General features: G+C 44.3%; 1 pseudogene; it reads left to right on the plus strand.

The window, feature by feature from the left end:
* The first annotated feature begins 5,358 nt into the window (after nucleotides 1-5,358).
* LOC123147634 (uncharacterized) lies at nucleotides 5,359-20,687 on the plus strand (annotated as a pseudogene).
* Nucleotides 20,688-27,254: the final 6,567 nt, after the last annotated feature.

Here is a 27,254-nt window from a genome sequence, read left to right on the forward strand (position 1 = left end):
CATCGAAGTGCATAACCCAGTTGGAATATGTACCATACTCTTTAGGGAGTTCAACTTCTGTCCATTCGGCGACGAAGTTAGCCAATACTTGGGATTTAATGGCTCGGCGTGGTTTGTATGTTATATCAAATGGCAAGAGCTCAATGGCCCACTTGCCAATCCGGCCTGTAGCGTCGCGGTTGTTTATGATGTCATTGAGTGGTACTTCGGAAGCCACCGTGATCGAGCACTCTTGGAAGTAGTGTCGTAGCTTCCGGGATGCCATGAAGACAGCGTATGCTATCTTTTGGTAATGAGGGTACCGGGATTTGCATGGTGTGAGGACAGTGGATACATAGTATACCGATTTCTGAAGTGGGAATTTATGTCCGTCCTCCTCTCGTTCAACGACGAGCACCACACTCACCACCTGGTGTGTTGCAGAGATGTATAATAACATGGGTTCGCCGACGTTCGGCGCGGCCAGGATTGGGTTGCTTGCTAAAAGAGCCTTTATTTCTTCCAGTCCAGCCGTTGCTGCGTCCGCCCACTCGAAGTGGTCGGTGCGCCGGAGCAGGCGATATAGTGGCAATGCCTTTTCTCCTAACTTGGAGACAAAGCAGCTTAAAGCTGCCACGCATCTGGCTAATTTTTGGACCTGTTTGAGGTCTGTTGATGTAGCCAATTGTGACAAAGCTCGGATTTTGGCTGGGTTTGCCTCAATTCCTCTATTGGAAACGATGAAGCCCAACAGTTTTCCGGCGGGGACGCCGAAGACACACTTTTCTGGATTGAGCTTGATATCATATGTACGGAGGTTGTCGAATGTGAGACGCAGGTCATCTACTAGTGATTCAAAGTGCTTAGTTTTGATGATGACGTCATCCACATATTCTTCGACCGTCTTGCCGATTTGTTTCTCCAGGCATGTTTGAATCATGTGTTGGTAGGTGGCGCCGGCGTTTTTCAGCCCGAAGGGCATGGTGTTTAAGCAGAAAGGCCCGTATGGGGTAATGAATGTCGTTGCGGCTTGATTAGACTCCTTCATTTTGATTTGATGGTATCCGGAGTATGCGACGAGGAAGCACAGTGAGTCGTGTCCTGCAGTAGCATCAATGATCTGATCGATGCGGGGGGGGGGGGGGGAAGGGATCCTTAGGGCAAGCCTTGTTGAGGTCTTTGAAATCGACGCACAGGCGCCAGGATTTATCCTTCTTTGGTACCATCACCAGGTTTGCTAGCCAGTCCGGGTGTTTGATTTCTCTGATGAACCCGGCCTCAATTAGCTTGGCTAGCTCCTCCCCCATAGCTTGTCGTTTGGGTTCGGAAAAGCGGTGCATCGTTTGCTTGACCGGCTTGTGTCCCTTTAATATATTGAGGCTGTGTTCGGCCAACCTGCGTGGGATTCCTGGCATATCAGAAGGGTGCCATGCGAATATGTCCCAGTTCTCGCGCAGGAACGCGCGTAGTGCGGCGTCGATCGTCGAGTCCAGCTGAGCCTCGATGGAAGCTGTCTTCTTAGGGTCCGTCGGGTGAACCTGAAATTTGACTATTTTGTCTGCTGGTTTGAAGGAGGTGGATTTGGGCCGCTTATCGAGGATTACATCGTCTTTGTCCACCGTGGAGCATAGTGCGGTTAACTCTTCAGCTATGAGGGCCTCGGATAGTGCCTCGAGGGCCAGGGATGCGGTTTTGTTTTCGGCGCGGAGTGTTATGTCTGAATCACTGGCGAGAGTGATGATACCATTGGGCCCTAACATCTTGAGCTTCATATACCCATAATGAGGTATGGCTTGAAAGTGCATGAATGCGTCTCGCCCCAACAGGGCGTGATATCCACTGTTAAAAGAGGCCACTTGGAAGGTTATCTCTTCGGACCGATAGTTCTCCGGCGTGCCGAATACCACGTCGAGTTTGATTTTTCCTGTGCATCTTGCTTCCCGGCTGGGAATGATTCCTCGAAAGGTCGTATTACTTTGCTTGATGCGTCTCCTGTCTATTTGCATTTTATTGAGCGTGTCCTCATAGATGAGCTTCAGTCCGCTGCCGCCGTCCATGAGCACTTCAGTGAGCCGAAAGCCATCCATAATTGGATTGAGGACCAAGGCGGCTGGTGCCCGGACTGACCGGAATTTTGGTTCGTCATCGGCATTAAAAGTTATGGTCGTGTTGTTCTAGGGGTTTATTGCTGCGACTTGGCAGACTTCGGCGAGGTCTCGGAGTGCCCTCTTGAGCCGATTGTTTGAAGCGAAAGTCTCGAAGACTGTGAATACGCTGAGGTCGTCGTCTTCCGGAGAGTACTGCTCTGAGGTGTTTTTGGTGAGGATATCCTCGCCGCTCTTGGCCACTTGCCGGAGTATCCAACATGCTCTGAGGTTGTGGGTTGGTTCAGTATCCAGTGTTGTGTGTATTTTGCATGGCTTATCGAGCCATCCCTCAAGAACAGTTCCACGTCCCACAATGGGTTTAATTTTCTTGCCTACGGGGTTGGGTGCCCCGCGAGGGTGCATCCTTTTTGCCCGCCAGAGAGATGGCGTAAAGGCCGGTGGTTCCCAGCAAGCTGTCTGAGTCTTCCAGGCGTTTTCCATTGCGCAGTACTTCTGTACTATGGTTGCCAAGTCAGCGAAGTGTAATACGCGACGACGGCTGAGGGCGTTGAGGATCCGTTCGTCCGTGCAATTATTGCAGAATACTGAAATCGCGTCCTCGTCGCGGCAATATTTGATTTTGTCCTTGACAAGGAGGAACCTGGCCCAAAAGTGATGGACTGTTTCCTAAGACTGCTGCCATACGTACATGAGGTCGCATATATCCGGGGGACCGGAATTGCTTGGCGAATATTGCTTGTGGTGGGTGGGTGGTGCTAAATCCGAACCCTGACCTGATGTGTAGTTCGGAGTTTGAAAGACTTCCGAGTTTATTAATTCGGGCTCCGGGATGTCCAATAATTCTTCAGGCTCAACGCCCGATTCTAAGTTCGGAGGACTGGGAGTGTCACCCCGCGGACGGGTATCCGGCTCTCTGAGCTCAAAAATCCGAACATAGCTTGTTTTCAACATAGGGGAAGAGTTGTTGTTGTTTTGCTCTTCTATGACCGCTATCTGATGGGTGATCGGCGGAGATTTGATTTCTCTCTGATCGGGTTTAAGCCTGATCTGATCATAGTCTGTAGCGACCCCCAGAGCGGCGATGCGATCCAGGAGTTCGTTTAAAGATGCCAAATATGTCGGATCCATCCGTTTGGAGTATTCAGGGCCAACACGGAGACGGTTTTCGATGACTTGGGAAGTCATCATCGGCTTAACGGCCGAACGGGCGGCCATGGTAAAGCTGCCCAGCCTGAGGGTTTGGCCCGAGGCCAGGGCTCCTCTGGAAGTGATACTGTCCTCAATAAAAAGGCGAGCCATCAATCCTGTCTTCGACGCCACAGAGGAAATCTTAATGGAAGCACCAATGTCGGTGTCAAAAACGGTGGATCTCGGGTAGGGGGTCCCGAACTGTGCGTCTGAGGATCAAAGGTAACAGGAGACATGGACACAATGTTTACCCAGCTTCGGGCCCTCTTGATGGAGGTAATACCCTACTTCCTGCTTGATTATCTTAGATGAATATGGGGTTACAAGAGTTGATCTACCTCGAGATCATAATGGCTAAACCCTAGATGTCTAGCCTGTATGATTATGATTGTCCCCTATGGACTAAACCCTCCGGTTTATATAGACACCGGAGGGACCTAGGGTTGTACATAGTCGGTTTACAGAGGAAGGAATCTTCATATCTGAACGCCAAGCTTGCCTTCCACGCAAAGGAGAGTCCCATCCAGACACGGGAAGAAGTCTTCTGTCTTGTATCTTCATGGCCCATTAGTCCGGCCCATGTCACATAGCCCGGACGCTTGAGGACCCCTTAATACAGGACTCACTCAGGGGGTGGCCCCGTCCCCACCATCAATCTGGGGAGGGGGGCAAATGATGAAAGTTGGAAGTAAAGTGGGGTAAGAGCATCTCTAGCAGACCCTGCAAAAAGCCCCGACTCGCAAAATAACCGCCAAAATATGGGTTGGCGCGCAAAATCCTGCCCGAACAGATCCCGCAAACGCGGCCGGCCCGCAAAATTTTTGAGGGGCGCGGCAAAATCTTGACCCCAACCCGCGAATACGCGGGTTCCCCCCGGCCCGTCGGTGCCCTGCATATAGCGGAGCGGTTGGTGAGGAGGAAATTTCAGCCCACGCTTTCCCCCCCTCACCCCGCCGCCGGATCGCCGCCCACGATTCCGGCGAAAGTAGTCGGCGGGATCACGCCGAAAGGCCGCCACACACACGAGGTTGCCCTCCGCCCCCTCTTGTGTCGGTGGGCCGGAAAGTTGCAGGTCTGCGGCCCTTCATCGCGGGCTGCCGGATTTGGCTTTTCCGGGCGCGGGTGGCTGCACCAAGTGATGGAATGGTCGGGGAGCACCTCGTGCAGCCCCGGCAAAGTCCCATGGCCGCATGCAGGTACGGGTCCGTCCTATCGCCGCTGCCGCCGATTTGCGGGCATTGATTCGGCCGGCCGTCCACCGGGCTTGACGCTCGCACAGAGGCTCTGTGGCTCGGTGATGCCGCTCATACAGTGTGACGACTGCACACAAACAGTGCCGCGGCTAACTTCGGGCATGCCGAAGCACCCCGGATGGGTGTTATTCAAATGCGAAAACGACGGGGTACGTGTTGTTTTCATTCGGCTTTGGCACCGCATTCTTTGGCTCAATTGCGATAGCTTATTTCGAACATCATCATGTGTGTAGGAAGATGGATGCTCATTTTGGTTTTGGGAAGGCGAATACATTGATTTATCGATAGAAAGAAACTTAATAGACGTTCGTGCACTCCTTAGTAGAATCGAAGGCAATGAAGCGGCTGCATGTGCAACTAGAGGGGAAGCAACGTCTACTTCTTTAGAACCAAAAAAGAAGAATGAAGAATGCAAAATCAAGAATCCACATATCAACAATGAATGCATGGGGAAGATATTGGTCCAACTAATGGGAGCAGTTATGAAAGTTGAAGATCTTCTAAAATGCATAATTGTGGTTCTTGTTTTCTTTGGTCTTGCTATTCTAGCAAAGATTTGATGATGTCCTATGTATCCAATGTTGTTAAAAAAGTAAAGAAATGCATTATCTTGTGTTAAATTGAGGTGCAAATTTAGAATTTGCGGGTCGGCGGAGCGACGCAGACCAGATCCCGCAAAACCGACCCGTAAAAGAGCATATTTCACGAATATCCTTTTATACGGATCCGTTTTATGGGGTCTGCCTCCGGGGCCGTCCGCACTGTCCGCAAAGCCGTTTTTCCGTGAACTGCAAACGCGTTTTGCATGTTGAGATTTTGTGGGGTGTGGTAGAGATGCTCTAATAGTCTCCAACCACGCCCCACCAAAATTATTAGAAAATAAATTTCAGTTCGCCAACCCTAAGTTCCGCCGGCGCGCCCCGGCGATCGTGAAGGCCCCGACGATTGCGTCCTCACCCTACTGATTGCCCCGACCCGACCCGACCCTCTTTAGGTCAGCAATGCCGGAAGCCGCCACTCAAGAGGGAGAGGCGTCGGGGTCCGGATCAACCCGCGCGCTCCGCCGCAGCCTGAGGTTCACCGCTGCAGCAAGGGCCACGGCGACGACCCGGTCGATGGCCCTGGTGCGTGCGCAGCAGTCCCCGGGGTCCCAATCCCCACAGGAACCATCCGTGCGTTCCAATACAAGGAAGAGAAAGAAGGGGCCGGCTGCCAACCAGAAATCGAAGAAACGGAAGAGGAGGAGGAGGACAGCTCTCCAATTCGCGAGCCACATATACCGGATGAGATGTATCGACTTGATGATCTGGATACGTCCAAAGTCATTCAGAAGGCACTAGGAGATCATTTGGAGAAAATAGGTATGCCATCCAAGTCGTCTCGATTACTTTCCATGGTTTCACCACCAGTGAGAAAAGGTATCAATTCCACTTCCGAACGAAGTATTATGTTCGGCATGTGAGTGTTTACTTCTGTGTACTGATTTTCTTGTAGCTCGCCATATGGGATTGCCTACTCTGAATGTGCACATGTGCAGAGCTTCCATGTGCGTTCTTGATGACCCAAATCTGGTTCCTGATCGCGCATCTGCAAGAAAAGCGGTGCTTAATGCTGCTCACTCTGTTCTAGGGCTCTCGTCCTCTATTGGTACAAATAATAATGATAACATATCTTTTTATTTAGGAGCATCATGAAATTATGCTGTTCGTTGCTGATATTTCAATGAATTTGTAGGTGGTAAGCCACTAGCATGATGCTGTGGTTTCTGGGTTGATTGGGACGAGAAGACCAAATTGGCATTGCTTTGACAACTTCAAGTCTCATTTGTACTAAGTCTGCATCTATGGACAGTTGGTTAGGGCAAGAAGAGTATGATACTCATGCGGAGGTGAGTTCTTAAGCATGAGTAGAATTGCTGAGTTCTATCCATTTGCTATGCCTATAGCTAGTCCCGCTGTACCTCCAGTTGATTCCAATTCAAAATACCTCTTTCTACTTGTGGTTGTGATACACTAGTTGCAAACTAAATATTTTATGTTGTAATTTTAGAAAAAAAAAGTTGAAATCTTGCATTCTGCACCTGCTGTAGGTTCTTGTTCACATGCAGGGTGGCGCCACTGAAAAGGCCACCCTGCAGTACCATCAGAAGCACTATGATTTGGCCTTCTTCAGTGTTAGAATGGATCGGCCCGTTCATATACTTTCTTTCAATGATGGTGTGAAGCGTTCTGACCAAGTTTTTGAGCTTGGAAGAGATGAAGAGTCGTTTCTAAGGATAAGCCATGGTGTGGTGAAAATCTTGAATCCAAACCTGCTTGAACGGTATCACTATATGCATGTTCACAGTGCAGATCCACTCCCCGATGTACAAACTGTTATCTTATCTCGAGACTGAATTGTACATTTGCTATTCTGGACAATGTATTTTATTGCGTATTTTGCAAATTATTGCTATTATGTCTTCTTGATTTCAATGCATTTTCTAGTATGGCATAGGAGGGCCACTCATTGACTTTGGTGGAAAAATCGTGGGAATGGTCAATGGCAATACAAGCGGGTCTTTTATACCGTCTTCCATTTTAGTCAAGTGCTTGCATTTGTGGAGAAAATTTGGGTATGTTCTTGTTTACTTCTGTTTTTAGTGCCACTAAGAAGGCGTTTAGCATCATTATGTCCCCTTCGTAAAGAAGATCTTCTCTAGTAAGGATGGAATGAAACACCTTATTGATGTTTGTGATCTATAGCAAGTGGATTTCATCAAATCTGTGCAGATTCTGGCCTTGTCTAGATCAATCCCAATTTGCACAAACTTGGTTCTTCGTCTATTACTCTTTAGATCGAGTTGTTTCACTTTGATGTCCTTCTGTTAGTTAAATTTCTTTCATATGGTGTAGCTTTACAGATCAACGTGATCATATGATCAGGGAAGACAAAATTTGTCTAATCAAAATATTTGGTCTAGCATGCTTTTAAAAATATCTTGTCTTGCATTGGAGTTTTTATGATATTAGTAAATGCGTACGTGCAATGCACGCTGATATTTGGGAGTAAAATTAATTGCATTTTGATATTAGGTAGGATATCAAGTACGTGTTAATTATATTAATAGCACAAATATTAATATTTTGGTACTATATTAATTGTACGCTAAACATGTTAAGCGCTCACCATTGGAGCAATATACTACCTCCGTCCGGGTGTATAGGGCTTGCGCGTAGTTCTAGGTCGGTAATTTAACTAGCTAAATATAGATTATATTTGACAAAAAACATATATTCAGAAACTGCACCTCCATATGAATCTAATGATATATTTTTGATGACGTATAACACATATTTAGTTTGTCAAATCGATGACCTAGAACTACGTGTACGCCCTATACACCTGGACGGAGGGAGTAGGTCGTTGGATTGACACGATTTGATGGCCGAGATTAGTTGGATCTGCCTCTTTAGGTCTTTTTATATTGGTATATACAGGATAAAGGATAGTTTGGTTTAATTGACATGATTCATTTTAGAAGGGTTGCTGCTTATGCTTACTCAGTTATTAATGTATATTGGATGACTTTTTGATACAGGCGCATCCCTCGGCCCCAGCTTGGTATGAAGTTTTGGTCAATCAAGTTTGTAGACATTGCTCTTGCTGAGAATATATTGTGCAAGTGTAATATTGATGATGGCCTTATTGTAAAAGAGGTATCTCTCTCCCTCTCTTTCTCTCTAGATCAAAATATAGCCACACCAAACTAGGAGTATATAATTGCTAATTTTACGCTCTGGCCAGACTGCATGAGCCACTCCCGGGAGAACCAACTGACTACACAACCCGCAACCCACACATATATGCTTTTGATAGTAAAAATGCTCTATACTATTGTTAATCTTGGAAAGCTTGGTGTTTTAATGTGATTCACGTGATTTAGTTGTAAGTGGTAAGATGTGCATGCAAATAACCTGCATAGTGTTTTTTTTTCAGTGCAATTATGCAAGTGTTTGTCGTAAACTAAATAATGTGGTTATTTATTTGAACTCAATTGTGTACTCATCTGTTGGTTGAAGTTTTAGTACTTGTCATGTTAGGTTGTACTCCCTCCGTCCCATACTATAAGAGCATTTTTGACACTACACTAGTGTCAAAAACGCTCTTATATTATGAGATGGAGGGAGTAATATATAGCGGAGTATCTAGTAAATGTAGCAAAGTACTAAAGTTGGTATGTGATGAAGTAACACTGGAGCATCTAGTAATGCACTCCTAGTAAGTTTGTAGTAAAACCATATGTACAAGTCATCTGTGCGCAAAATTGTATTTTTTGCTAGATGGTAAATGGATTTGGTACTGATATGCTTAGCAGGTACCTTTGCTAATCCAGTTTTACTACTTCAATTCATCATGTACCTCGTCTCCATTTTAGAGCAGAGGCAAAAAAATTACCATGTGATCTCTAGGATTTACTATGCATTGTACAGCATAGTTTAGTACATGTTCTATGGTTGAGTAGGAGACTGGGAAACCAGGTACGCAAGTGTTGGGCTCATTTGGATTTATGTTTGATCTTCTATTATACATCACTGTACATCTTTACTAGTAGGACTTCTGCTATTACTACATCTCTGTGGATCTTTACTACTAGGACTTCAGTTTTTACGCATGATTTGGACAGAGAAGTCAGGAATGCGGGGAGTTGTTGTTCTGATCGAGCGTGCACTGTGGCTGCATGCATGTTTGTATTGCTCATTTCTAGATTTATGTTAGCTCACTTGAGTGTTTATGTTATCTGCATATTGAGTGGTTATTGTGACTCTTATGTGTCATATGGATCTCCTGCTGAGAAACTTGGAATACTGGTCGGTGACGTCATTAATTGTTTCAATGGAGAACGCATCTCTACAACAGTCGAGGTAGATGCACTGTTGATATTATGTTTGAAGTAATACAAAAGTAAGACACTCCCTCCGTCACAGTTTAGAAGGCACAGTTAAATTTGCGTGTGTTTCCACAATAGACAAGGTTTAGGGCGCATTGCATTTATTTCTAGTAGCTAATTGGTACTCCGATATACTATTTCTATATGCATGCGTAGTGTGAATGCTATTTTTTAGCCCATCTCACAACCAATAGATAACCACCTAGGTCCCAGAGAATTTCCCAAGCGCGCCTTCTAAACCGTGACGGAGGGAGTATGTTAAATTCTATTGCTTTATGCTATTAACTTACATAAGTATTGCTGCTGTTGTCAGTTGGAGAATATGTTGCTAAGCAAATGCGAGGATGAAAATAATAGCCTTAATTCTGAAGTCAATGTCAAAGTAAGTTTTTTCTATGATTTTCTTTATACTTATTATTCATGCTATGATTTTCTTTATAGACCCAAAGTGGTCGGACCCTTCCCTGGACCCTGCGCAAGCGGGAGCTACATGCACCAGGTTGCCCTTTTTTTTATTATTCATGCCTTTATATGGGAATAATATTAGCAAAATGTTGACACTGATAAATATATGATGTTACCTTTTTAGCTTGATGTGTTTCACATACGCAAGTCTCGCTGGAGTGACAGAACATTAACTGTAAAAGTGTCTGATGATGGTGAAGTTGTTGCAACAGGAGGTATGTATCCTTTGCCAATCTATTCTATGTAAGGGTCTACATTATTTCGTTTTGTAAATGGTTATTGACACGTTTGCCACCGTGCCATAGTTTCTTTTACGCATTTGCCACCGTGCCATTCGTCAGCACTAGTTAGACTCAGCTGGGCACTATGTATTAGCTGGGTAGCGGAAGCATTGAGTATTTTGGGCTATTGAAGATGTGAGAATTTACCAAGTATTTACAGTAGACATGCAGACTTAAAGCTCTTGCACATCAGGTTCTGCTACTCTTGCAGAAAGATCTTCAAAATGCAATTTAGTGCAAGTAGTAAGATCTTAGACCTTACAGAAATGGTAGAAATTTCTCTGATGTATTACTCTACAAAAAGGTAGGCCCCAAGCATAGCTATCACAAAATTACGAAGTGCAGCTATCAAACAGAGAAAAGTAAGCACGCATTAGGCTGCATACATGCTACATTGAAGGTTCAAGGCTGCACACAGCATTACAAGCAATAAATTTCACAAGTTCTTACTTCCAAAAGCATCAGGACTGCATACTTGTCACGCGTGTTCTTCAAAAGCTCCTGGATTGCATACTCGCTAATTTCAGAAGCAGCAGGACTGCATACTTGCCATTACAAGTCTGAAACCAAAATTTACATGGCAATAGTACCTGTTGCAGCTTCTGTAGCAATCTGACCATGTGGTGATGTTTGTGGCTGGTTTTAGTGCAGCATTTTTGCTACTTCAAATCACAGATCTTTTCCTTTGACCTTTTGCCACCACTTTTTTACCAGTCTTCCTGGAGGTGCATCGGACCATCAGTTTTACAAATAAAAAGAAATGCATTAGTCTCCTGTAGCTAAAGAGATTCATCTGTTTTATAGAATTAACTAATAGCTAAATAAATGCATTAGTTTTACATAAGAACAATAGTTTTACAAAATCTAAAGAAATGCGTTAGGCGAGGAAGAGTACCGAATAGTGCTTACACTAATAGAGGGACCAGTCTGTTCATCTTCTGAAAATTCTTGGTCAACTTACTCTTTGCAATTCTTCTGTATCTGGCCAAGTTGTCCACAGCATTTGCATTTCCTCTTTGTGACCCAACCTTGCATCTATTTCATTCAAAGCCTGGATTATATTCTTTGTTGGTCTCCTAGGAGGCCTTTTTAGTGAAGGGCAGCCCGGTTCACGTAGCTCCCGCTTGCGCAGGGTCCGGGGAAGGGTCCGACCACTTTGGGTTTTCTGTACGCAGCCTTTCCCTGCATTTCTGCAAGAGGCTGTTTCTAGGACTCGAACCCATGACCTTATGGTCACAAAGCAACAGCTTTACCGTTGCGCCAAGGCTCCCTTTCAGGAGGCCTCTTTAGCAGAGGAGGATACGTTTGACATGTTGATATTCCATAGCATTGCACGTATGCTGTTTGCATAAGCTGCTTATACTTCAACTTCGCTTCCTGGTTCCCTAAGTGAAGTGATGACGAAAATAGCATGGACACAAGGAAGGCCTTTGCACAGCCTACAGCATGCTCTCTTCTCAGTGTCAACTGGATGCTTCCATTCCATTCCATCCCATCTTTCTCTCTTGCAGATACTTCTGCCTCTGAACTTTTGCTTCTGACCAGTCTTATCTTTAGACCTCTAGTTCTTTGATTAAGGTTCTGCATGATAGTTGTGAGAACTTAGTGACTTCTTTTTGTTGCAATTCTTTTGTCTAAGATCAGTTCTCTGCATTAATTGTGGCCTAATGGTGTCCAACAAATCGACAATGGGCATAGCTTTTAGTTTCTTGGTCTTGCTGTTGAAGGAATCTGCTAGATTGTTATCTGACATAATCAACTTTGGGGACTTCATTGAACTTGCTTCTAGACCATAAATTTGGGTGGTGTTCATCCTTGTATTTCTGCACTTTAGGTTTTGCATAGATTTTCTCTATGTAGGCAGCATGCTTCATAGGGAGGTAGGTATGCACAGTAGGGCATAAATTGTCATAGAATTTAAAGACCCTTTAAACTTCTTCAGAAAATTGTCAGCTAGCTGCCTCATGCTCTCTATGCTCCACTCGCTAAAAGATGCAACCCACTGCACTCTCCCATCCCTTGCATGCATCTGTGTGATTGACCAGACCAGCTGGATGGCCAATGACCTGTTTGTCTCTCCATGAAGGCATGAATCCAGTCCAGGTGTCAGTGGATTCTGCATCCATAACTCCATAGGTTACCGGGTACAACCAATTTTGGCCATCAATACCACAAGCAGCTGCCAATTGTCCTCCGAACTTGCTTGTTAGAGCAGTTGAATCTACAGCCAAGTATGGTCGGCACCCCTCTAAGAAACCCATCCAACATGGCTTGACTGATGCAAACTCTTTGTTGAAGCACATTTTCAATTTGATTTCTTCATAATCAATATCAACAAACACTCGTTGATGATACCATCTTTAAATCTGACTTAAATGTGCATACCAATTACTAAGTGGAAACTATCTTTCCCTTGCCCTTATAAATGTCGTCTCCTTGCATTAAATGTTCTATGATGTGGAACTTTGATATGGCACTACTCTTGAAGTTTCTTCTGCAAATCTGTAGCACCAAGTGAAAAGTCTTTTTCTAACTAGTCCAGCAATTGCAGCAACCCATGTTCTTGTAGCTGGCATCAGCCTCTCACTTCTTTGAGCACGCCAGCAAATATGATTGTTGAAGTATCTTGTTGATTTCGGTGGATTGGGATTCATCTAAGAAAGGGGATTTTTTGTTCCTGAAGCTTCGGTGCCCCTCTGACCTATCCATTCATCTCCCTGTATATACACCATGTACAAGTTACATATTAGCCCCTCTACATTTCTAATATCCAGTACAAGGACCTCCAACACTCCCCCTCAAGATGGCGCAAATATATCTATGTGCCCCATCTTGTCACAAATTTTCATGAAAGACACAACACCAGCTCCTTTGGTTAAAACATCAGCCAGCTGATCTACAGATTTAACAAAGCTAACTTTTAAGTACTCCCTCGTCTAGTTTTTCCTTGATGAAATGTCTGTCTATTTCAACATGCTTTGTTCTATCATGATCGACTGGGTTATTGACTATCTTGATGGTAGCTTGATTGTCACAGTAAAGTTGAAGGGGTGCATCATCATACAACTGAAGTTCAGCTAGCAATATTCTCAGCCACATTAACTCACATAAGCCTGACGCCATTGATCTGAATTCCGCCTCTGCCGTGGATCGAGCGACAACGCTCTGTTTCTTGCTCCTCCAACTGACGAGATTACCACCAACAAATACACAGTAACCCGATGTAGACCTTGTATCATCTAAGCACCTAGCCCAGACAGCATCCGTATACCCCTCTATTTTTAGGTGCCCATGACTTGAAAACTGAATCCCCTTCCCAGGACAGCTCTTAAGATATTGCAAAATTTGATTTACAGCATTTAAATGGCCAGACCGCGGATCATGCATATAACGGCTTACAATGCTAACAGCATATGCAATATCTGGCCTTGTGTGTGATAAGTAAATTAAGCGACCAACTAGCCTCTGATATCGATACTTGTCCACTGGATCACCTGAGTTTGCTAGAATGCGATGATTCTGCTCAATTGGTGTGGCCGCTGGTTTACACTCTAACATGCCAGTTTCATTAAGCAAATCAAGTACATATTTCCTCTGTGGAAGGTAAATACCTTGTGCCCCGTATGCAACTTCAATTCCCAGGAAGTGTCCAGGTCCTTAATTTCAAAGATTCTCTCTAGTGTCTCTTTTAAGCACATTATCTCCTCGTCATCATCCCCTGTAATTACTATGTCATCAACATACACCCTATGTTTTAAAGGCGTCCGTAAGGCGACGCCTAGGCGTCGAGGCGCCCCCCCAGCGCTTTGCGCTTTAGGCGCCTAGGCGTCGCCTAGGCGTCGAAGCGCCCCCCCAGCGCCTTAAAGCAAGGCGTCGCCTTAAAAACATAGCATACACCACAAGTATAGTAATCTTATCACAATGACACTTAAAGAAAAGAGTGTGATCAGCATTGCTTTGTTGATATCCTAGAGAGCAAATTTCCTTTCTAAACCTTCCCAAACCAAGCCCTAGGCGATTGTTTAAGTCCATAAAGAGACTTCCTTAGTTTGCATACTTTTCCTTCAGTTTCACTACTATTAAACCAGGAGGATTTTCCATATAAACCTCTTCCTGCAAGTCTCCATGGAGAAATGCATTTTTAACATCCATTTCAAATAGTTTCCATTTACGGTTTGCTGCTATTGAGATCATCGTTCTAATAGTGTTCATCTTTGCCACTGGAGCGAATGTTTCATCATAATGTACTCCATAAGTTTGGCTATACCCTTTTGCCACTAACCTGGCCTTATATCTTTCTACCTTCCCTTCAGGTGTCTGCTTCACAGTAAATACCCACTTACAACCCACAATCTTCTTGTTTGCTGGAATTGTAGTGAGTTCCCATGTATTATTTTTATCAAGTGCTGCCATTTCTTCCAGCATTGCCTCTCTCCATCTTGGGTCTTTCTTCGCCTCTTGCCAGTCACGCGGTATTGGTATTGTGGAATCTAAAGAAGCAATGAATGATTTATACCAAGAACCCACCAATGAGTATTAAACATGATTAGAAACAATATATGGGGACAGTTTTGAGGGTAATTTCCCAGATGTTGTGCGAGGCTGCTTTCTGTGGGCAATAGGAACATCTAGATCATCATATGGAGAAGAGAGTGTACCATCACTCGTGGAGGATGGCAGTGGAGCCTGGGATGAAGTTGGACTTGGGATTGAACCATGCGTGTTAGGTTGTTCTTGGGCTTCAAGAATAATTTCCTCCCCCTGCACATGTTCATTCCCAGTTTGGTGTCTTTGTGTATACACCTTAAGATCACGTTCCTCATTCGGCCTTGGCCACTGTAATGTTCCATTTGATGTATCTTGTTGCTCCCCCTCCACCTGTTCTTGGTCTGTTTCCATCCTGCCCACATCTTCATCATCATACACATCCACCTACTGGTATTGCCCCAACTATCATTTTTCTTGATGCCGCACAATTGTCTTCCTCTTCTTTATCTTCCCCTGTCTCACAATCTGTGTTTGAGATAATATCATTAATAAACAAGTCAGGAAATACATCAGTTAGGTCAGTTGGCTCTCCATAGAATGATTCATGTTCCCTGAAGATTACATCCATACTTACAAACATCCTTTTTTTAATATTAAAAAAAAATCCTTTTTTCAGCAGGACACCAGCATTTGTACCCTTTCTGTTTCCCTGAATACCCAACAAACACACATCTTAAAGCTATAGGATCTAATTTTCCAACAGGTGGCCTGTAGTCTTTCACAAAGCGTACACACCCAAAGACTTTTGTAGTCCTGCCTGTCAGACACTCTATTGGAGTTTTGTAACCTAGCACTCTAGACGGCATTCTATTCATCAAATACGCAGCAGTCATTACTGCTTCACTCCACAAAAACTTTGGAACATTCATGGTCATCAATACATGGTGTAATCTCTAAGAGATGCCTATTTTTCCTCTCAGCCAAACCATTCTGTTCAGAGGTGCCTGGACAGGTAGTTTGATGGATAATTCCAAAGCTTGATAAGTACGCACCAAACTCCTTATTTACATATTCTGTGCCATTGTCAGTTTGAAATACTTCCACACATGCATTATATTGGGTCATGATTAAATTATGAAAATCCCTGAAACACTCAAATGCATCACTCTTGTTTTTCAACACATAGAGCCAAGTAGTTCTAGTGCAGCAGTCAATGAATGTGACAAAAGAATGATATCCATTAAGAGATAACACTCCACTAGGACCCCACCATACATCTGAGTGAATGGTCTCAAGTGGTACAGTACTCCTATTATCTGAAGATACATAAGTACTCCTAGTCTGCTTTCCATAGTGGCACACATCACATGCTAGATTCTCTTTGCTAATTTTATTATAAATGTTTGGATAAAGCTGACCCAGAGTGACAAAAGACATATGTCCTAGCCTGCGATGATGGAGAAATTCCTCTAGTGGAGAGTGAGACGACACAGCAGCAACCGCAGCAACCGTAGGTGACATGTTATCATCTAAGTAATACAGGCCATCATGCATGTTCACTGTCCCAAGCCTTCTTCCAGTCCCAAGTTCCTGAAATAAGCACCATGATGGGAAGAAGATAGCAACACAATTAAGCTCTTTTGTAATGCAACTAACGGATAGCAGATTAATTGGGAACGAGGGAACATGTAGAACAGATGAAAGAGACATATTATTAGATCCACACATGACTGTTCCTGAACCCAGAACAGTTTGAGAGGAGTCGTCAGACAATTTCACACTTTGCCTCTTTGAATCAGGAGCATAATCAAGAAAATTGCTGTATGAGCCAGTCATGTGTCTAGAAGCCCCAGAGTCTATTAACCATGGTATATTAGTAACTTTATAATTCATAGTGCAAGAATTTTTACCACCGAAGTTGGAAGATGAGCCCCGGTAGATTGCTTGTCATCCAAACATATTGCCTTAAATTTGCTCCATTTCTCCCAGTCATCAACCGACATCTCCACTTTCATAGTTTGTGAGGCTTCTTCAATAATTGTTGAGGTATTCGCCTTGCCTGCAGGTCGCATACCACGTCCTCGGCTACCTCCGCGTCCATCAAATGCACGTCCACGACCCCTGCCTCGCCACTCTTGTCCTCTACCCCGGCCTCCTCCAAATAGTACAGGGCAAGAGAGTCGCAAATGTCCTGGCTGACCACATTCAAAACATTTCCTCTCATATGTACCTCCTCCTGATCTTTGGAAGTCCACCCCTTCTGTAGCAAGGAAGGCTGAGCGCCTCTGTGCGACGCCCTGTGTAGCTGACCCTGTAGCCTCCAACTTCAACCGAGTTTCCTCGCTAATAATTGCAGACACTGCTTGCTCCATGTTAGGTAGTATCCCACTACCATACAATGCAGCCCTTCTGTTTTCAAACTTGGAACTAAGCCCATTTAGAAAATCCCTGACACGCCTTCTCTCAATGCACTTGCCACACTCCATCTCAATCGAATCATTGTAGTCAAGATCACTCCACAAACGTTTTAACTCAGGCACGTACTCCACCACTGATTTCTCACCTTGACTTAGCTCCTGAAGCTCTCTTTGGATCCTGCAAGCCAACATTTCATTCCCAACTCCAGAGTAGGTACCCTTGAGGAGCCTCCAGATCTCAGATGCATCCTTGATCCTCTCAACCTGCTTGGCAATTTGGGGAGACAATGAACTCAACAACCACGCCCTTACAAGTGCATTGGTCATCTTCCACTTCTGTCCTTCCCTTGAGCTTTCATCCGCTGGTTTTTCAATTGCACCAAGTATGTAGCCTTCCAATTTCCTGGAGACCAACATGGTCTCGGCATGTTCAGCCCAACTTGCATAACTTTCTGATCCCTCGAGCTTCACATGAGGCATCTGTAAAGGATGGATCTCTTCCTTAGTCTCAGGTTCTGTTCTCATGCCACCTCCCTGTCTGCTGAGTGCATCAAACAAAGGTTGATATTTCTCATCCATTGCTTGTAGCACTGCAGCAAGCTCCGCTGCTGTAACTGCCGCAGGAGCATTCACATTATCTCCCATCTTGCAAGTGTACTACCTTCAATCACCAACTCAGAACCAGTATTCTCCCCCTGCGAATCAATCCTGCAGCAGTGCAGCCTACCTTCTATCCACACCTCAACCTCTGCCTCAAATCAGCCCTCAAACCTTGCACACAAATAACCAACTAGCCACTTTCGTCTTTGCCTGAAGTAGTCCTACTCGACCCCTCGCAGCAGCAGCCGTACTCCACCTCCTGGGTACCTTCTAGCCTCTGTCTCCAGTCCGTCCGCTGTTTGCTCTGCTCGCCGCTGGCCGCCCTGCTCCACTGCAGCCAAGCACACAGCCAACAAGGCAGCCCCGATTCTGCTCTCTGCCGCCACAAATCGGGGCCCCAAAGCCTCCTCCCACGCCTTCCAGTACTCAGCGCCGTCAACCTGTGTGACGCTAATGCGAATCCCCAACCTGCTCTGATGTTCCCTTGCCCTTATAAATGTCATCTCCTTGCATTAAATGTTCTATGATGTGGAACTTTGATATGGCACTACTCTTGAAGTTCCTTCTGCAAATCTGTAGCACCAAGTGAAAAGTCTTTTTCTAATTAGTCCAGCAATTGTGGCAACCCATGTTCTTGTAGCTGGCGTCAGCCTCTCACTTGTTTGAGCACGCCAGCAAATATGATTGTTGAAGTATCTTGTTGATTTTGGTGGATTGGGATTCATCTAAGAAAGGGTATTTTTTGTTCCTGAAGCTTCGGTGCGCCTCTGGCCTATCCATTCATCTCCCTGTATATACACCATGTACAAGTTACATATTAGCCCCTCTACATCTCTAATATCCAGTACAAGGACCTCCAACAATGATGACTGGGGTAGGAGACAGAAATTATTAACACATGTAATCCACACATTATACATGAAGACCAACTATAAAACATTATACTTAAAAAGTTATACCATCTTTCATATAAGTTGCATGCAGTTTCTATCCACAATAAACTCGTACCAGAGGTGGATCACCTTTTTCGGTTCTATATCCATATTCCTTTTTATCACAAAGGTTGCAAGTGCATTCTGAATTCAAACAAGGATAATTTGTCTCCTCCACAATCGGAGGATTATCTTTGTCATAGGACACTATTAGCCTGTCATAATCATCATCATCACCATCATTGCAAGTCATTTCTGTATCCTCCGTAATAGTCAGCATATCAGGGCAGCACATAGTCCCCAGGCTCATCTATGTACCGTGTTTCACCACCAACAGTCTTAACACCCTTATATTATTCACCCTGTTCAGCTATGTTAGGGTAACTCCAACGGGGCGACGCATTTCGTCCACCCGCATCCGTTTCTGTCCGCGCGGGCAGAAACCACGGCCCAACGTGGCGGCGCAAACGGATCGATGTCCGTTTTGCTGTCCGCTTTGACCAATTTCTAGCCCATATTTTGGCTCGGTTTGCGTCCGCACAAACACGCCGCGGATGCCTGCGTTGTCCTCCCCTGGCTCTCCTTTGCCCAAATTTGGCAAAGGATATGTGCAACCGACGCCTAGTATAATCCTAACAGTTGTGAGATAGTTATTGGTAAAGTTTGCCATGTAGAACAATGTGATGATGTGGCAGAAAATAAGTAAGTAGAGAGAGAAATGTTATATGTAAATTAACCAAGTCACAGTTGTGAAATTTGTGAAATTGTTGTTGGCAAAGTTTGCCATATAGGACAATGTGACATAATAAATAAGTAGAGAGAGAATTTGTTGAATGTAATTTAACCAAAAATTCTAGCACAAGCTTCAAACTTAGTGGGAAATTTAATACTCCCTCCGTTCCTAAATAGATGACCCAACTTTGTATTAAGTTTAGTATAAAGTTGGGTCATCTATTTTGGAACGGAGGGAGTATTTCTCATCTCCTATTGAATAGCATAGACACACTCTGTTGGAGTATTGTATGATTGATTGATCATTAGTTGATAAATATCGACAACCCACAAAATGTTGAATATGCTTTAGATGGTATTTTTGCTAGAGAACTTAGCTTCGTTAAACATCGTTGATCGTACTGTTTTTGGTTGAAAGTAGACATGTGCATGGGCAGCCCGGCCCAGAGGCCCGAGCCCGAAAGCTTGGCATCCGGTCCACACTCGGGCTCCACTTTCTCACCCGAAGCCCGGACTGAAAGCCCAGAAGAACCCTGAAATGACCATATATATATATATATTTGAAATATAGGTATAATATATTAATATAATATTCCAAATATAATTATTTTAATTAAAAACAGCACTGTTCATGAGTTTCGGGCCAGGCCGGTCTCAGGCTTGGGATTTTCACTTCAGGCTTTGCCAAGCCCGGCCCGGCCCGGGGTATGAACAGATCTTGAAAGAAACACTGTTGATGGAGCGGTTATGGGTAGTAATAGCAAATGCGTACATGTGTGAAAAAATGATGCCATAGAGGAGGGGGTGGTATGTGAAATTCTCTTTTGTAGTTCACTGTGTTTGATGAGTACAGTGATACCAAACATTTTCCTTAACTGAGACGTTGCTCTTTTTACAGTTACTTATCCTTTCGGAGAAGGGACACCATGATTAATACCATGCCAATTGACCAAACGGGCCCAGGAAGATAGGTTTGGGAGTTCAGGACAGATACATGCGTCGGTGAATGCATGCGTGGAACTGCAAGTTTCTGCTAAATGCATTTGATTTCTTTGGCGGTATAACTCCTTGGCATATCCTTGTACCGAAAATACTGGTGCAGGCAAGCGACTGCTGTTTCCTTTCTGCATGAAAACGGGAACCGTCATGTGAGCTGACTCTGTACATTTGTGGATGCTTGTTGAGTCCCTACTTCATGTATGTCTTGTTCGATGAACAAACAAATATCCTGGTCCACTGAATGAACAGAAGTTGAGGATCCTGAAAGTGCATACTTACAATTCAAAAGCGGAACCACTTTGATTTTTGTGGTAATTTTGGGCCTCTTGTTTTTACCTGGTGCTGTCACGTGTTTTGGTGTGCGCGTCGCTGCTGTGGTTGAATTCGGGCGGTCACCGCTTAGTACGAGCCTTAATGAAGCAACCGCTTTCTTCTCGCCTTAGTCTCGTGCTCGCTCTCTCCCGGAAATCAGCCAGGCATTTTCAAAGCACCCACCAAATTGTTCACTTATGTAGAACATCTTCAACAACGGCTCATCAAATCGCCTTCAAATGTCTGGACTACCCAAAGGCGGAGCTTTATTAGTTGTAGGTGGACGGACCTCAAGTCCTTTCCTTTCTCTAACGCTACTACCGTGGCCTGTCATCATTGTTGTCAAAGAAGAAATAAATGAATTCCAAAGATCTTGGGCACAAGGGAAGTTTTCACATAAGCTGTCTTTCTCCCGTTAAAAGGTGGGTACCTTTCCCTAAATCCTTCTCCCGTGCAATGCATTTCAACCCCATCCTAGTTCTCAGTCATTTCGTGGCACCGGGTGTGACTGAACCATCTACGATGAGGGGAGCGAAGGAAGGAAGCTTAGATAAGAGAATATGTTCTCGCATCGCTTTTTTTAGAAAGCTCTACCAGCGAGAAAAAGTGTTTGGCCCGAGCCAAAAAGAGGTCGTGCTAACATTTTTAGGCCTCCAACGTGGCCCATTTTGACCCAGAATTTTTGAAATCTCCTTGGCCAGCCCCAAACTGGGGAACTGCGGGGGAGTTTGGGCGTTCGTCATGCTGTAAACCATGTTTAGAGCCTGCATTTTTTTCACAATTTGTCCTTCCTCCACTTTCTATCCACGCTCCTCGAGACTGACGTTGATGTTGTACCCCCTTGGAGCCGTGTCGGCCTTGCCGGACCTCTGCCGCCCCACCAAACCGCCTCTCCGCCAAGACCCCGCCCCTGCCGGCGGATCGTGCCTGGTAAGTGTTCAGTGCCATGGTGCAATTTCTTTATGTACTCATTGTGTATTTTGAAGCAAACACGATGGATGCTGACGACGAGTACTTCTACGCCGAGTTCATGGATTCGTCTTTGTCGGATGACTATGACCAAGATGACGATGAAATGGCGGTGATGATGACGATTCTTGAAGAAATGGAGTGTGCTTTCTTAACTTCAAGGGTTCAACAAAGGGACATTGACTGTTGAATCGGCGGCGGGCACGGGGCGTGTTGATCTCTACAAGGACTACTTTACCCCCGATTCGCTATTTGACCCCTATTTTCCACGTTGATGCAACGACCAACGTTCTTGGGCATCAAGCAAGGTGTTAGGGCCTATGATGATTACTAAAAGCTGAAAGGGGTGTCTTTGACCCCATTAGGTTGTCTGGCCTTCAGAAGTGCATGTATGCTCTAATGATGCTTGTGTATGGCATAGCCACAAACCAGCGGAATTAGTACCTCCAGATGTTTGAGAGCACATGCCTCGAAGCCATGGTGAGATTTGCTATTTGCAGTGGTCAACGTGTTTAGAACGAAGTAGAGAGAACCAAATGTCAAAGAGATAGCAAAGCTCATGGCACTTGGAGAATCAAGATGGTCTCCAAGTATGTTCGGATCCTTGATTGCATGCACTGAAAATGAATTGGACTTCCCATATGCTCAATAAGGGAAATGTTAGGGCCATCATAAAAAAATTAAGAACTTTGGGTTTGGCACTATTAGTTTGGCATGCCAGGTCTCACAATGACATCAACGTACTGTAGTAATCTCAATTATTTACAAGGTTGTGAAGGAAATATGTCCTAGAGGCAATAATAAAGTTGTTATTTTATATTTCTTTATTCATGATAAAGGTTTATTATTCATGCTATAATTGTATTGATCAGAAACCTAAATACATGTGTGAATATATAAACAAACGCCGTGTCCCTAGTGAGCCTCTACTTGACTAGCTCCTTGATCAAAGATGGTTAAGGTTTTCTAACCATGGACATGAGTTGTCATTTGATAACGGGATCACATCATTAGGAGAATGATGTGATGGACAAGACCCATCCGTTAGCTTAGCATTATGATCGTTCAATTTTATTGCTACTGCTTTCTTCATGTCAAATACATATTCCTTCAACTATGAGATTATGCAACTCCCGGATACCAAGGAATGCCTTGTGTACTATCAAACGTCACAACGTAACTGGGTGATTATAATGATGCTCTACAGGTATCTCCGAAGGTATTTGTTGAGTTGGCATAGATCGAGATTAGGATTTGTCACTCCGAGTATCGGGGAGGTATCTCTGGGCCCTCTCGGTAATACACATCATAAGCTTGCAAGCAAACGACTAATGAGTTAGTCACGAGGTGATGTATTACAGAACGAGTAAAGAGTCTGCCGGTAATGAGATTGGACTAGGTATGAAGATACCGACGATCGAATCTCGGGAAAGTAACATACCGATAGACAAAGGGAATAACGTATGTTGTCATAATGGTTCGGACATAAAGATCTTCGTAGAATATGTAGGAGCCAATATGAGCATCCTGGTTCCGCTATTGGTTATTGACTGGAGAGGTGTCTCGGTCATGTCTACATAGTTCTCGAACCGTAGGGTCCGCACGCTTAACATTCGATGACGATATTGTATTATATGAGTTATGTGATTTGGTGACCGAATGTTGTTCGGAGTCCCGAATGAGATCACGGACATGACGAGGAGTCTCGAAATGGTCGAGAGGTAAAGATTGATAGTATTCGGACACCGGAAGTGTTCCGAAGGGTACCGGGTACATATCGGGTCACCGGAAGGGGTTCCGGGCACCACTGACAAAGATATGGGCCTTATGGGCCAGGAGAGGGAACACACTAGCCCACAAGGAACTGGGTGTGCCCCCTATAGAGGCTGGCCTATGAGAGGAGAAGGAAAGAGGGGAGGGAAAGGAACGTGTGGAGTAGGACTCCCCCTTCCTTTCCCTCTCCCCCCTCATTCCTCCCCCCTTCTTCATATAAGGAAAGGGGGCGCAGGGCAAAGCAACAACCCTAGGGCTGCCGCCAGGTCTCTTGGGGCGCCCTAGGGGCTGCCTCCTCCCCTCCCACCTATATATATGTGGGGAGGGGGCGCCACACAAAGACACAATATTGTTTTAGCCATGTGCGGCGCCCTCGTCCATAGTTTTCTTCCTCGATCATATTTTCGTAGTGCTTAGGCGAAGCCTTGCGGAGATTGCATCACCATCACCGTCACCACACCGTCATGCTGCCGGAACTCATCTACTACTTCGCCCATCTTGCTGGGTCAAGAAGGCGAGGACATCATCGAGCTGAGCGTGTGCAGAACGCGAAGGTACGTAGACACACTCTCCCCCTCGTTGCTATGCATCTCCATGGATAGATCATTGCGTGTGCGTAGATTTTTTTTGTTTTCCATGCAATGATTCTCGAGAGTGGTATCAGAGCCAGGTCTATGTGTAGATGATAAGCACGAGTATAACACAAAGATTTGTGGGCGGTGATAGTCATATTGCTTACCACCAACGTCTTATTTTGATTCGGCGGTATTGTGGGATGAAGGGGCCCGGACCAACCTTACATGTCCACGCACATGAGACCGGTTCCACCGACAGACATGCAACTAGTTTTGCATAAAGGTGGCTGGCGGTTGTCTATTTCTTCTACTTTAGTTGAATCGAATTTGACTGCGGCCGGTCCTTGAAGAAGGTTAAAACAACAAACTTGACGAAACAACATTGTGGTTTTTGCCGTAGGTACGAACGGTTCTTGCTAGAAACTCATAGCAGCCACGTAAAACTTGAAACAACAAAGTAGAGGATGTCTAACTTGTTTTTGCAGGGTATGTTGTGATGTGATATGGTCAAGACATGATGTGATATACGTTATTGTATGAGATGATCATGTTTTGGAAGTTATCTGACAACCGGCAGGAGCCTTATGGTTGTCTATTTGTTGTATGAAATGCATACGCCATGTAATTGCTTTATTAATCGCTATGAGTTAGCAATAGTTGTAGAAGCAATAGTTGGCGAGACGACCACGACGCTATGATGGAGATCAAGGTGTCGAGCTGGTGGCGATGGAGATCATGATGATGCTTTGGAGATGAAGATCAAAAGCACGAGATGATGATGGCCATATCATGTCACACACTTTGATTGCATGTGATGTTTATCTTTTATGCATCTTATTTTGCTTAGAACGATGGTAGCATTATAAGATCATCCCTTCACTAAATTTCAAGATATAAGTGTTCTCCCTGAGTATGCACCGTTGCGATAGTTCGTCGTGTTGAGACACCACGTGATTATCGGGTGTGATAGACTCTACGTTCACATACAACGGGTGCAAGATAGTTTTGCACATGCGGAACACTCAGGTTAAACTTGACGAGCCTAGCATGTACAGACATGGCCTCGGAACACTGGATACCAAAAGGTCGAACATGAGTCATATAGTAGATATGATCAACATAGAGATGTTCACCATTGATTACTACCCCATCTCACATTATGATCGGACATGGGTTAGTAGACATGGATCATGTATCACTTATACAACTTGAGGGATGTTGATTTAAGTGGGAGGTCATTAGTAATTTGATTAACTGAACTTAATTTATCATGAACTTAGTCCTGATAGTATTTGCAAATCTATGTTGTAGATCAATAGCTCGCGATATAGCTCCCTTATTTTTTGATATGTTCCTAGAGAAAAATAAGTTGAAAGATGATAGTAGCAATGATGCGGACTGGGTCTGTGATTTGAGGATTATCCTCATTGCATAGAAGAATTATGTCCTTGATGCACCGCTAGGTGATAGACCTATTGCAGGAGCAGATGCAGACGTTATGAATGTTTGGCAAGCTCGAGATGATGACTACTTAATAGTTTAGTGCGCCATGCTTTGCGGCTTAGAATCGGGACTTCAAAAAAGTTTTGAATGCCACAGAGCATATGGGATGTTCTAAGAGCTGAAATTGGCATTTCAGACTCATGCCCGTGTCGAGAGGTATGAGACCTCTGACAAGTACTTTGCCTACAAGATGGAGGAGAATAGCTCAACCAGTGCGCATGTGCTCAGAATGTCTGGGTACCACAATCGCTTGAATCAAGTTGGAGTTAATCTTCCAGATAAGATAGTGATTGACAAATTTCTCTAGTCACTATCACCAAGCTACTAGAACTTCGTGATAAACTATAATATGCAAGGGATGACAAAAACGATTCCCGAGCCCTTCGCGATGCTGAAATCGGCGAAGATAGAAATCAAGAAAGAGCATCAAATATTGATGGTTAACAAGACCATTAGTTACAAGAAAAAGGGCAAAAGGGAAAGAAAGGGAACTTCAAGTAGAATGGCAAACAAGTTGCCGCTCCCATGAAGAAGTGCTTCTACTACAAAGGAAATGGTCACTGGAAGCGGAACTACCCCAAATACTTGGTGGATAAGAAGGATGGCAAAGTGAAGAAAGGTATATTTGATATACATGTTATTGATGTGTACTTTATTAGTGTTCATAGTAGCCCGTGGGTATTTGATACCGGTTCAGTTGATTAGTAACTCGAAACAGGAGTTGCAAAATGAACAGAGACTGGTTAAGGGCGAGGTGACGATATGTGTTGGAACTTGGAAGTGATTCCAAGGTTGATAAGATCACCATTGCACACTCCCTTTACCTTCGGGATTGGTGTTGAACCTAAATAAATGTTATTTGGTGTTTGCGTTGAGCATCAATTTGATTGGATCATGTTTATTGCAATACGGTTATTCATTTAAGTCAAAGAATAATTGCTGTTCTGTTTACATGAATAAAACCTTCTATGGTCATACACCCAATATAAATGGTTTATTGAATCTCGATCGTAGTGATACACATATTCATAATATTGATGCCAAAAGATGCAAAGTTGATAATGATAGTGCAACATAGTTGTAGCACTGCCGTTTAGGTCATATTGGTGTAAAGCGCATGAAGAAACTCCATGCAGATGGACTTTTGGAATCACTTGATTATGAATCATTTGATACTTGTGAACCATGCCTCATGGGCAAGATGACTAAAACTCCCTTCTCCGGAACAATGGAGTGAGCTGATGACTTATTGGATATAATACATATCGATGTATGCGGTCCGATGAGTATTGAAGCACGCTGCGGGTATCATTATTTTCTAACCTTCACAGATGATTTGAGTAGGTATGGGTATATCTACTTGATGAAACACAAGTCTGAAACGTTTGAAAAGTTCAAAGAATTTCAGAGTAAAGTAGAGAATCATCATAACAAGAAAATAAAGTTTCTACGATCTAATCGCGCAGGCGAATATTTGAGTTACGAGTTTGGCCTTCATTTAAAACAATGTGGAATAGTTTCACAACTCACACCACCTGGAACACCACAGGGTAATGGTGTGTCCGAACGTCGTAACCGTACTTTATTAGATATGGTGCGTTCTATGATGTCTCTTACTGATTTACCACTATCATTTTGGGGTTATACATTAGAGACAGCTGCATTCACGTTAAATAGGGCACCGTCTAAATCCGTTGAGACGAGACCGTATGAACTGTGGTTTGGCAAGATACCTAAGCTGTCATTTCTT

Source organism: Triticum aestivum, chromosome 7A (assembly GCF_018294505.1).
Source record: "Triticum aestivum cultivar Chinese Spring chromosome 7A, IWGSC CS RefSeq v2.1, whole genome shotgun sequence".
Lineage (NCBI taxonomy): Eukaryota > Viridiplantae > Streptophyta > Magnoliopsida > Poales > Poaceae > Triticum > Triticum aestivum.